The 12,662-nt window shown below is 43.1% G+C and overlaps 1 pseudogene; it reads left to right on the plus strand.

Annotated features, from left to right (window-relative positions):
* Positions 1 to 11,126, plus strand: part of LOC139230208 (class I histocompatibility antigen, F10 alpha chain-like) — a 33,335-nt pseudogene extending 22,209 nt beyond the window's left edge.
* Positions 11,127 to 12,662: the final 1,536 nt, after the last annotated feature.

Here is a 12,662-nt window from a genome sequence, read left to right on the forward strand (position 1 = left end):
AGACAAAGAGTTAGTATGCAGGTGAAGCAAGTAATCAGGAAGGCAGAGTAATTGAACATTGGGAAGCCTTCAAAGAGAGGATGGTTCAGGTAAAGATTAGACACATTCCCTCGAGGGGAAAAGGAAGGGCATCCAAAGCTAGAGCTTCCTGGGTGACTGATCATATAGAGATTAAAATGCGACAGAAAGAGCAGCTTTATGACAAATGTCTCATTCATAATACAGTAGGGAATGAAGCTGAATACAGATAGGACAGTGGTGATCTAAATGAAGAATAAGAAGGGCATAGAGAGAGTATGAGAATAGATTAGAAACTAACATAAAAGGGAACATAAAAGCATTTTTTAAATATAAAGAGTAACAGGCTTGTCACAGGAAGGGACCAAAAAGGAGATATTCTTGTGGAGGGAGAACATAATTGAGATAATAAATAAATACTTTGCACCTGTATGAACACAATATTTGAAGGTGGCAGGACAAGTTGACAAGGCTGTTAAAACGATGGGATCCTGGGCTTTATTAATACCGGAATAGAGCACAAAAGTAAAGAAGATATGGTAATCCTTTATAAAACACTGATTAGGTCTCAATTGGAATATTATGTTCAATTCTGGGCACCAAACTTCAGCAAGTATGGGTCACGACGTTGGAGAGGGTGCAGAAGAGATTTACTAGAATGGTACCAGGGATGTGGAACTTCAGTTATGTGGAGAGACTGGAGACGCTGTGGTTGTTGCCCTTAAAACAGAAAAGATTTCGAGGAGATTTGATAGAGGTGTTCAAAATAATGAACAAGTCAGGAGAAACTATTTCCAGTTGCACAAATATCGATAACCAGTAGTCACAGATTTAAGATGATTGGCAAAAGAACCAGAGGAGACTTGCAGGAACAATTTTTATGCAGCGAGTTGTTGTTATCTGTAATTCACTAAATGATAGGGTGGTGGAAGCAGATTTAACAGTAATTTTGAATTTGGATTTCGATAGATATTAAAGGGACAACAAAAATACAGGGCTACGGGGAAAGAACAGGTGAGTGGGACTAAATGGTTAGCTCTAGAACAGAGCCGACATAGGCACAATGGCCCGAATGACCTCCATGTATGCTGTATTATTCTCTGATTAGATGGAGTTAAATACCGATCAGCCATGGTCTATTCGAGTGGTGGAAAAAGGCTCGAGGGACTGAATGGCCTCCTCCTATTCCTAAATTAATCTTGGTGATATTGGAGGTAAATTGTTTAACATATTGGTATAACATTACTTTGCCTGTTATTTTAATGCTGCAGCCTATTTACAAGTGGGATATGACCTGTGTTAAAGCAGTGGACAATAACATGTCACACTAATATTGTCAACTATAATTTCAGGCAGAACATGTACAGCGGTACAGCAAGTAATGAGAGGCAATGAACAAGTGTTTTTGTAGTTTGGTCTGAAAATCCTCTTTTCTTTCTTTTAGCAGTGCCTCAACCTGTACATAGCAAATAGATTTACAGCTTCACTTAAAGAGAAGACGGTTATATTTTTAGATTGTGCAGCTTGTAAACTTTAGACCACCCAGCAAAAATAGTGAAAGTCAAACAGTCTATGAGCAGCCTTTCATTGACCTTAACAAGGCAAGGTAGTGTTACCATTGAGGTTTGCATCTGTTCTGTTAAGGTACAAACACGGGATAGGAGATTGTTGATGATCTTAACAGCCAGCTCTATAACCGCTACCCATAAAGTTCAGTGGGAAATATTCTCGCTGGTGTTTTCTATTTGTTTCACAGATTTACTCCAGGTTCAAGTCTTTGCCGTTGACCAATGTGTTCTTTTCTAATCCAGTTCTGCCCGCAGTTCCTAAAGCTAGGAAGAGGGCCGCAGATTTCTTCCCGATGCCGGGAGGTGATTTGTTTCCCAGTGGATTGAATGAGTTTTACGGAACGAGATAAACAGAATAATGTGGGAGAGGATCGGAAATCTACAAAACCTTCCGGTCTCACTGCGCAGGGTTTTAACTGAGCGACTCTCTGAAAAATGTTCCGCTTTGTTTTACTGAACCTTTGCTATTTTCAAAGGGCGGTTCCTGGTAAGTCAAACCACGGGACTTGTGCGGCTATATTCTTTATTGCACGACATGACCGCCAGCGTGAACAACATATTGGACCCGTGTATAATCTGAGTTAGTTACACTGACTTACTCCGTGTTTAGTCCAGTTTACACAAACTGTTTCCATGTTTAGTCCGGGTTACACTGACTGTCCCATGTTTCGTTCGGGATACACTGACTTACAGCGTGTTCAGTCCGGGTTAGACTGACTGTCCCGTGTTTCATCCGGGATACACTGACTGCCCTGTGTTTAGTCCCAGTTACACCAACTGTCCCGTGTTTAGTCCGGATTACACTGACTGCCCTGTGTTTAGTCCGGGTTACACTGAGTTTCCCGTGTTTAATGCTAGTTACACTGACGGCCCTCGTGTTTACTCCGGGTTACAATGACTGCTTCGTGTTTAATCCGGGTAAACTGACTGCCCTGTGTTTAATCCAGTATATACTGACTGCCCTGTGTTCAGTCCGGGTTACATCGACTGTCCTGTGTTTAGTCCGGGATATACTGACTGCCCCATGATTCGTCCGGGATATACCAACTGCCCCGAGTTTAGTCCAGAATAAACCGAGTGCTCCGTGTTTGGTCCGGGATGCAGCGACTGTCCAATGTTTAGTCTGGGTACACCGACTGCTCTGTGTTTAGTCCGGGATACACCGACTGTCCCGTGTTTAGTCCTGTTACACCGACTGATCCGTGTTTAGTCCGGGATACACCTACTGCGCCCCCCGTGTTTAGTCCAGGTTAGGCCGACTGCCTTGGACCTTGTGGATGCCCTATGGGAGCTCCTGTGCTGGTTGAATCTCTGAGGAGATGATATGGGCTTGTGTGGTGCTGGACGCTGAAGAAAGTTGCCGGCAGACTGACTGCAGGAATGGAGTGATGTCCATCAATTGTAGATGGGGATTTGTGCTTGAATCAGGCCGACGCGTTGCCAAGTTTGGTTGGCCTCATTTCTGGATGTTTCAGCACATGACCTCCAGTCGAATCACACCGCCTTTATTCCCCATCTCCAATACATTTATAATTGCGACTTTTTCAAATGTAATATTTCTCCCAAGTTTCTTGCAGCGGTATCCAGGCGATTAATCTTTAATTCCTAGACATTGCAAGAGAGTTGGAAAACCTAAACTCCGCCAGTCTGAGAGATACAGTTGGCGGGGTCTTGATAATGTCGTGTGACTCACACTTTGCCAATATTCATTATGACCCCGTCTATTTCTGGCAGCAGCTCTGGCCACCTAAATGATGGACTGTCTGAAAATCAGAATGTGTGGAAAATGACCCAGTGGTCAGTAGTTCGGTGTCCTTGTTACTGCTCATTGTTGGTCACCAACACGGCAGCAGCAGCTAGCAAGGATTTGTATTGGGTTTAGAGAGAGGGCCGTCATAACTGGGCAGCAGAAGAGAAACATTCCCTGACTATATTCGGGGCAAGGAGCCTCATTCGCTGGGAGTGATGTTCTGTTGTGCGTGAGGATCTGAGCTGCCAGGACATACTCTTGACAATGGCCTGGAAGTGCACCGACGTTTTGTCTCCCTGGTCTGAACACGCTTGTTGGGAGCATGCTGTCCCACATAGAAATAAAGGCCATATTCATTGAAGGATACATTTATGTCCAGATTTTCATTCCAACAGATCCAGTTGTTCTAATTTAGGATTTGTGCACCAATCGGGTAATGGGGCTAAGGACCGTCCTCGCTCAAAAAATCCAAACTAGACCAACAAAGAAATAAATGTAGAGTTAAATGAGTCTCCTGGTGTCACATGCCAGATTGGCAGGGTCTGTAGGCCCATGTGGATCACATTTTGCAACACTTGAATTTTCTGGTGGCAGAAAGCGTGTCTTTCAACCTTGTAATCCTAACAGAACTAGATCATCATCTCATGCACTCTCTCGTGGTTCTACACACACAGAAATAGGATATTGACATGACAGATGAGTTACCAGCCGCCACTCGAGCGTTCTCCCAGCTGTAGGGACAGGAGATGGGCAGTATGCCAGGAAGCGTTTCCCGGATCACGCCCTTTGGCTCCCTATTTAAACCTATTTTCTTTTCTACATCCACCCATGACTGATCGGGTATTTCATGCCCCAGCAATCCTCGACTGGAAATGAATCTATGGGGAGAAATGAACGTTGGTGAACTGCAAAACGCGTGCAAGTGGTTCAGTTGGTCGTCAAACAACCCATCTGATTTTCCTCCTCATTGACTTCAGTGGAAAGGAAAATCATGCGGTGCATTTACCGCCCAACTCACACTCTGGCTTCAATTGAATTCCACCCCAACCTCTGACCTCTGCGCTCAACAGATCAATCACAAAGGGCTGATTTACTGTCAGCGTCGGGTAGAAAACTGCGGTAATGGGTCTACATTTCTAATATTTGGTCTTCTAATGACGGGGATTTTTAAAATTCTGTTCCAGTGTCTCATTCTCTGCTATATTACTACACCCTGAGCCATGGGAGTGCTGATCTGCCGGAGTATAGTTTCCTGGGACGTTTGGACGGCTCTGAGACAACCTATTACGACAATAATATGAACATAACTGTTCCAAGACAGCACTGGATGGCGAAAGCATTTAACAAGCGATACTGGGAAGAATGCACAATCACTCAAGCGGGTTTCCACGGTATCATCAAGGGACAGTTTGATAGATGGTTACAGCAGGGCAGCCAAACATCAAGTGAGTGGATTGATTTGAATGAGTGCAGTAAACTGTGGGGTCATTTAAACTTGGGGGATTCCTGCCATCAGCGATATCGAATGGATAGCCCATTGTCCACCCCGCCTGATTTTCCATTCCATTATACCTTCAATAGAAAGGAACTTCAAGCGAGGTGTACAATGGGGAACTAATTGGATATGGCCCACTTTGTACGATGTCTGGAAGGTGCCATTAACTCTAATTAATATTTTTAATACTGATGGTGAAATTCAATGTCGGTGGGTATAAAATGGGCAGTAACAGCGAGTCCGCCCTTTAAACAGACTGTCTGATTGTCCTTTCCATTCAGTTGAAAGTAAAATGGGCCGAGGTATATAACAGGCAGCTTTCCACTACCACCCGTTTCGCAACCCTGCTGAAATAAAATTTCATTCCCGGGAGAAATTTTAAATATTATCACAGGCGAAATATGGGCGCCTGTGAATCAGCTGCCGTTTTACATCTGGATCGATTTTCTGAAATTCGGACATGGTATAAAATGGGCGGTGGATTCACTATTGGCCATATTCACCTGTTGATAAAAGGTTTGAAACATCCACCGCCGACCAGTGATTATTGAATGATATTGGTATTATTACATTCAATTAATTGTGTTGATAATATTCGATTTATTGAATGGTTTTGCTGGTAATTTTACACGTAACACATCATATGCTTGCTGCGATAATGTTTAACTCTTCAGGCAAAAATGTAAAGTTGTCAATATCAGACCTGCCTCCCGTTCTACACCTTGCTCAGATTCCATTTCCATTGGGTGAGGTACATAACAGGCCTGCTTTAAATTGTGGCCAAAATTTAAAATCCCCCACCGATTCACGGTAATATTACCTTTCATGAAATATATCAGTAATAGATTTACTGAATGACGTTGGAAATATCACATTTTTGAATCATATCGGCAAAATTGTGTTTATTGAATTATATTCATATTATTGCACTTGTTGAATGGAATTGGTGAGCACCTATATAATATGTATGTATACATTTTATGGTTCTAATGCCCTCTTATATCCAGCAGGTGGTTTATCAGAAAGGCGTACTGCACTGCCCGCAGTTTCCCATCCATGGACTATTTTGTTTTATCTTTGCACAATAGTGTAAAATGAGTGATATCAAACTGACTGCCCAATTTTCTCCCTGCCTGATTTTCCCTTCCATTGACCTCAGTGGACATGAAAATCTGGCTGGTGCAAAATGGGCAGCCGATCCAATATTGCCCATTTTACACATTCACCCAAAGTCAAAATTACCCCCATGGAGTCAATTCCACTGTAACAAGGTTGGAGGACAGGGAATGTTACCTATGCTGTTAAAACAGAATTCAGTCCCCAATTTAATGTCATACATTCTGGCCTGTATCCTGGGCTAATATTCGTGCATGTTATCTGTAGTTCAGTAGAAAAATTAATAGAAAATTGTGATGGTGAGAAGTTGAGTTGGTTTATATTGGGGATTTTCCAGAAGTATAGGTTGAAGTGTTGGACAATATAACACCGAGGCATTACAGTGCCACCACCGGAAGGTGTGTAAAATTACAGCCTGCTCATTTTACAGCAGCAACTCCCATATTAAATGGTGGCATATGGAATCATAGAATGAGACCATATGGAAAGAGGCCATTCGGTCCATCGTAGAACGGTCACCCATTACACCCTTTCCCAATTCTCCCTTCCTTTGGGGCCATCGTGAATTGGCTGCCAATGTTACATCTTTGAAGTTAACAGAGAAATAAATGGGTCAAGTGCAGACTGGGCTACTGATCCACTCTGCGCCCATTTCCCACTTCTGACAAAGACAATTTTTACCCCATCAGGGCATTGATTATAGCATCAGGGACTTGATGCTGATTTCCACAAAACACTGTTAAGACATTGTTAGCGTGTTAATGCAGTTCTGAGCACCTATATTAACACCAGGAAAAGTGTTTCACTAGAATGAGTGACTGTAGTTATGAAAAATAAATTGAGAAGTGGGGCATTTTCACAGAAATAGACAAGGTTCACGGAGGATGTGAGAGGTTTTCAAAGTTTTGTTGCTTTTTCAGAGAGTAAACAATGAATAATTGTTCCCTTGCCTGAGCTAACAGAAGGTTGATGAGGCTAATGAGGTACTATACATGAATTTAAAAAAGGTCTTCGACAAAATTGAAGCCCATGGAATGAAAGGGATAGTGGCAGCATGGACACGAAATTGGCTAGCGATCGGAACTTGGACCACTGCTTTTCTTTAGTTATATTCATGGCTTGGATGTGGGTGTAAAAGGCACAAATTCAATTTTTTCAGATGACACAAATGTTGGAAGTATAGAGAACAATGAGGAGGCGAGTGATGACTTCAGCAAGACATAGACAGGCGGATGGAATGGGCAGACATGTGGCAGATCAAATTTAACGCAGTAAATTGTGAAGTGATGCATTTTGATAGAAAGAATGAGGAGAGGACATATAAAGTAAATGGTACAATCATAAAGGGGGTCCCTGATCAGAGAGACATGGGTGTATATGTGCAAAAATCATTGACGGTGGCAGGGCAGGTTGAGACAGCAGTTAAACAGGCTTACGTGATCCTGGGCTTCATAAATTGAGGATTAATTTAAAAAGTGTGGACGATGCTGTCTAAAACACTGGTTCGGCCTCAACTGGATTATTGTGTCCAATTCTGGGCACCACACTTTCGGAAGGATCTGAAGGCCTTAGAGAAGGTATAGAAAAGATTTACGAGAAGGATACCAGTAATGAAGGACTTTAGTTACGTTGATAGAGGTGAGAAGCTGGGCTTGTTCTCCTTGGAGAAGAGAAGATTGAGAGGAGATTTGATAGAGGTGTTCAAAATCATGATGGGTTTGGACAGAGTAGATAGAGAGAAACTGTTCCCAATGGCAGACGTGTCGAGAACCAGAGGACACAGATTTAAGGTGATTGGCAAAAGAACCTGAGGAAACGTAACTAAATACTGTTTTACACAGCGAGTGTTTAAGGTCTGGAATACACTGCTTGAAGGGGTGGTGGGGGCAGACTCTAAAAGGGAATTGGATAAGTATCCGAAAGAAAAAAAAAATCAGGGCTACGGGAAAGGCCAGGATAGTGGGACTAGCTGAGAGCTGGCACGGCTCGACAGGCCGAATGACCTTCTTCCGTATTCTAACCATTATATGATTCTATGATTCCATAGCGAATTGTTAATAAGAGGCACTCAGTCACTAGAACAACGATGGTAGAAATTAGGATTTTTCCCGTTAGAATATGCAATGTTACTGAGGCAGTTACCACAACATAACTTAAAAGGGAGCTCAATAAATTTATGAAAATGAAGATGCTGGAAAGAAATGAACGTCGGCAGGGAAATAGAACTAAAGCAGAAAGTCTCTGTCTAAATTTGGCGCCAAATGTTCTCTTTCTGTGCTGTAGATTCTATATCTGTGTGTAACGATGCTTATTTCAAATACTAAATTCCATTTCTACCCTAAGTAATGGAGAGACTGACTAGATGTGCAGTGACTAGAAAATAGCTGACGTTCTCAGACGGACGGTGTGAAAAAAGCGATAATTATGTAGCTATTGATCGGTTGAATAACTGTTCTAGGTACTCACTACATTCAAGGACTGTTTGGCTGTGAGCTGCATGATGCCAATCCTATTGGAGGGGTTCTGAAATTGGCTTATGATGGAAGATATGCATTTAGTTTTGATAAAGACACATTGGTTTGGACTGTACATGATCCAATAGCTCAGACGTCCAAAGTGAAATGGGATAAGGAAACAAAGTTGAACCGTTACTTCAAGAGCTTGATAGAAAAGGACTGCGTGAATTTATGGAGGACCTACTATTCAATTGGAAATGTATCACTAACCAGAAAAGGTAAGTTCAGAACAACCTGGGGATAGTGTACAATGGGCGATATTGGACCATCTTCCAGTACGCACCTCGCCCCATTCTCCTTTAACAGGCAGCCGATCCAATATCGCCCATTTTAGACTAGCGGCATAAGTTCAAGTGATCCCCCTGATTTTATTTTGAAATGTGCACCTTTTTTGAAGTTGAAAATAACTGTCTTTCTATCATGTAGTTTCCCCTGAGGTCTCAGTTATTGCCAGGGCTGGTGATCGTTGGTTTCTCCACTGCATTGTGATTGGATTTTACCCGCAGTCCATCAATGTGACCTGGTTGAAGAATGGAGAACATGTTCATGAGACCAAATCTACTGGAGTATTACCCAATGAAGATGGACGTATCAGCTAACGACAAGCCTTGAATTTATGATGGGAAACAATACTCCTGTCATATTGAACACAGCAGCTTGTCAGGTGGGAAGACTGTCCCCTGGGGTAAGGACATGAGCAGCAACACTGAACAATCCATCAATAATCACAAACATCCCATACAGGGAGAGAGCAGAAAGGGATCAATGAAATGAATGACTGAATCAAATTGCCCATTGCCTCCTTGCTTTTCTACTCTACTCTACAAGTGAACAGGATATTCTGTTTCCCAGTGATTTGTATGTGTTATTATTTGGTCTGCTGTGCTGTTGCTTATGGACACGACCAGGGACATTAAAATCTGTCACTCCCTATAACTGTCATTTCTTGTCCATCACTTTTCTCTGTCTTGCTCTTTCTGTCAGTTTATTTACACGTAAAACCACACTTTTGTTAACTATGTTCTTCAGGCTGCCTGTGAGTGTTTCTCATTCTTTCTGTCGCTTTTCGTAACTTTATTTTATCTTCTGACTCTTCCATAATCTTTACCCACCCCTCCTTGTATGCGCCCCGCACACTTGCTTTCTCTATATATATCTTTGTCATTGATTCTTACTGTCTATCTCCTCTTTATACACCTCCCCACCACCCCCGCCCCCCCCCAACCACACACACACACATGATCTCAGAGTTCGATAGGAAACGATTCTATATCCACAGTCTATCTGGGTTAGAGAATGGATTAATCTGCATTCACCATCCACGCTCAGACAGCAAACTCTTCATTTGCCCGAGTTGTTGTTGCTTCATCGTTTGTTTCTGCTTTCTCATTGTTGATCCCTTGCACTGTGTTTCTGGAGCTGCTCGATTTCTGAGTTGAACGTTTGCTCTGTGCTAAACTATTTCACTCTCAGCGTCAGTGTTTTTTTGATTATGTTGTCTCTTTGCTCTGGTGGGGAATAAAGGGACGGGTCACCTTGAGGAGGAGTGTGGAAGCGTTGAGGAAAGGGTATTGAAATGTAGTGCACTGAGGAAACGATGATAAGATTATGCGGCCAGACGGCAAAGGTGAGGCTGAATTGGCTCCTGAGGCGGGAATGGGTCTGATGTTCACAGGGAGCTGCAGGCAAGGAAGTTGGCGGATGAGGACTTTGCCCAGAGAGCAAAAATCTGCAGCAAGAGTGAAGGTTGGGGCAACACAAAGTACAGATGGGTGGAAACCCCCACAAAATAAACCGAGAAATTAAAACAGCAGCCGTGATGCTATCGATTTAAAAAAAGTCAGCATTTTACTATTTGAATTAAAAGTGAAACGTTCTGAAGATAGTTTGGTTAATTACAATTATCATGAGCTGCAACTTTGCACCTTGAGCCCCCTCCCATCACACGGACCTGTGGGAACAGTAGGAAGCTCGATCCCCCAGCCCTGGGAGCTGGTATAGTGGGTATCATTGATGCAACTGCCACTACTTGCCCCTCATGGTTGCTCCTATCACCAGACCCGCAGACACAGGCCTCTGCCACTTGTTTACCTGGCTCCTCTCACCCAGCGATCCAGGGGCGGTTGTGGGGGATGGGACAGCTCGCTTTCCTCCTGCCTCGCTGGGCACAACGACCACAACCCCTTTCCATTGGTCTCCCAGCAGCACATTCATATCTCTGGCCCAGCCCCGATCAATCAGGAAACCGCGCTTCACTCTTCACAGCCTTTGGTTCTCCACGCCTCCCCCCACCCCCCAGTCACATTTACAGCATTCTCTCCTCGTGGACCAGAACCTGTGGTTACTCACAAAAAGTGAACTTTGTGGCTTTAAAGAAACCTGGCCCCACCTTAGTGAAATAATACATTGTGCACTGTGTGGTGTGGGAACTCGTACATATAAAACAGCGCATCATCGTTGCATGAGCAGGACCACAGGTTCCCATTGATTATATGTAAAACTGTCAATCCACACATATATAATTATACAATCCTTGCTCATATGTTTCAGAAGGCAAAGTAGAAAAAGACAAGGATGTGGTGCTGATTGCCGTGGGTGTACTGCTATCATTGGCTATCGTTATAATTGTAATCTATATGTGGAGGAAAAAAACGGAGAGGTAAGGTCAGGGAATAATGTTGCAGTCTTGTTTGTAAAAGTATTGCACAGTGGCTTTGCAGAAAATCTTGTAGCCTGCCTCAGGATTATATTACAATGTCAAATATCTGTTATAAAGTAAACAAGAATAAAACATTTGTTTAGCGCCTTTCTAAATCTCAGTACGACCCAAAGCGAAGTACACTCAATGAAGCACCAAGTGTATTCATTGTTGTAATGTAAGAAACGCGGCAGTCGACGTGCGCACAGCAAGCTCCCACAAACAGCAACGTGGTAATGAGCAGAGAATCTGTTTTACTAATGTTGATTGAGGGGGCATCAGGGAAAACTAACCTTGCGCTTCTATAAATAGTGCTATTGGATCATTTACATCCACCTGACAGGACTGATGGTTTAACGTCTTATCTGAAAGACCGCACCTCTGTCAAATTAACGTGCATGTTGTATTCTGTAATACGGGCTTGTTCTGTCCACCTTTTTCTCCTGACAACTATTGGTTCCCAGGCATGGGCAGCCCTTGTGTACCTGGTCTGAGGAGTCACACTTCATGTGTTGCCCTAGACACGGAGGTCCTGTGTTCATAGAGCCGCCCTTTCCTGCTGGGGTCATTGGATGGCCATCAGGAGCAGAACGCCAGCCATTTCTCTCCTTCCAAGCCCAGGAATCCTGGAGCCAATGTGAACTCTGCGACAGCAGTGACCAGTGCACTGAGCAGGAGCCTGGCTGACAGGGCCTAGTACCAGTTAGGACGGTGCATTTTGATGCCGAGATTTGGCATCGAGATCCTTTTCTCTGTAATACTTCCAATAAACTGGATGTCCTTGTTGGACTGTGAGCATCTAGCCAGTAGAAGGAGACCAGTTATAGTTAGGTATTTGTGAACTACGGGTCCTTCCAATGAATCAGTTTTAAACAGAGGCTGTGAGTTCCTGATTTCAGCCTCCCATCAGGAATGGCGACCAGCATGTGTTTCCCACTGGAACTAAGGGGGGAATGGGAACTGAAGCGTCCGACTTCTTGCAGTATAACTGACCACAGCGCAGCATTTACAGAGGATTGGAGAACGGACACCTTAAGGGAGCTAACGGAGAGCGCCCTGTAAGGGGAAGAACCATGAAAAGAGTGTGAACAAGTCACTTCATTCTCTGTACTGTGCTCTGCTCCATCATCTCGGGATTGTGTAACATTTGTATTTCACTCCCTAGATTACAATGTTGTTTAACCAGAACAGAGAGGGTCAAACGCCAGACTTGGCTTGGATCCAGGAACAAGCTGAAAGAGTAATCGTGAATCAATTGATTTATTATTGAAACAACACGATTTGTATAAACATTTCCTCCATGCTTTATGCTTCAGTTACTGTATTAAAATATTTTAACTTGCTTAACATTGAAGCAACATTGTCAAATCTCATCTACAATTGCACAAATTGGCGCTTTAGGTATTACAGAACCGCCCCACAGAATAAAGGCACACCAGGGATTTTAAAATAAATCTTGTTAATATTGATACATTATCACAAACGTCATTTCATTTTCCTT

This window comes from Pristiophorus japonicus, chromosome 19 (assembly GCF_044704955.1).
Source record: "Pristiophorus japonicus isolate sPriJap1 chromosome 19, sPriJap1.hap1, whole genome shotgun sequence".
Classification (NCBI taxonomy): Eukaryota; Metazoa; Chordata; class Chondrichthyes; family Pristiophoridae; genus Pristiophorus; species Pristiophorus japonicus.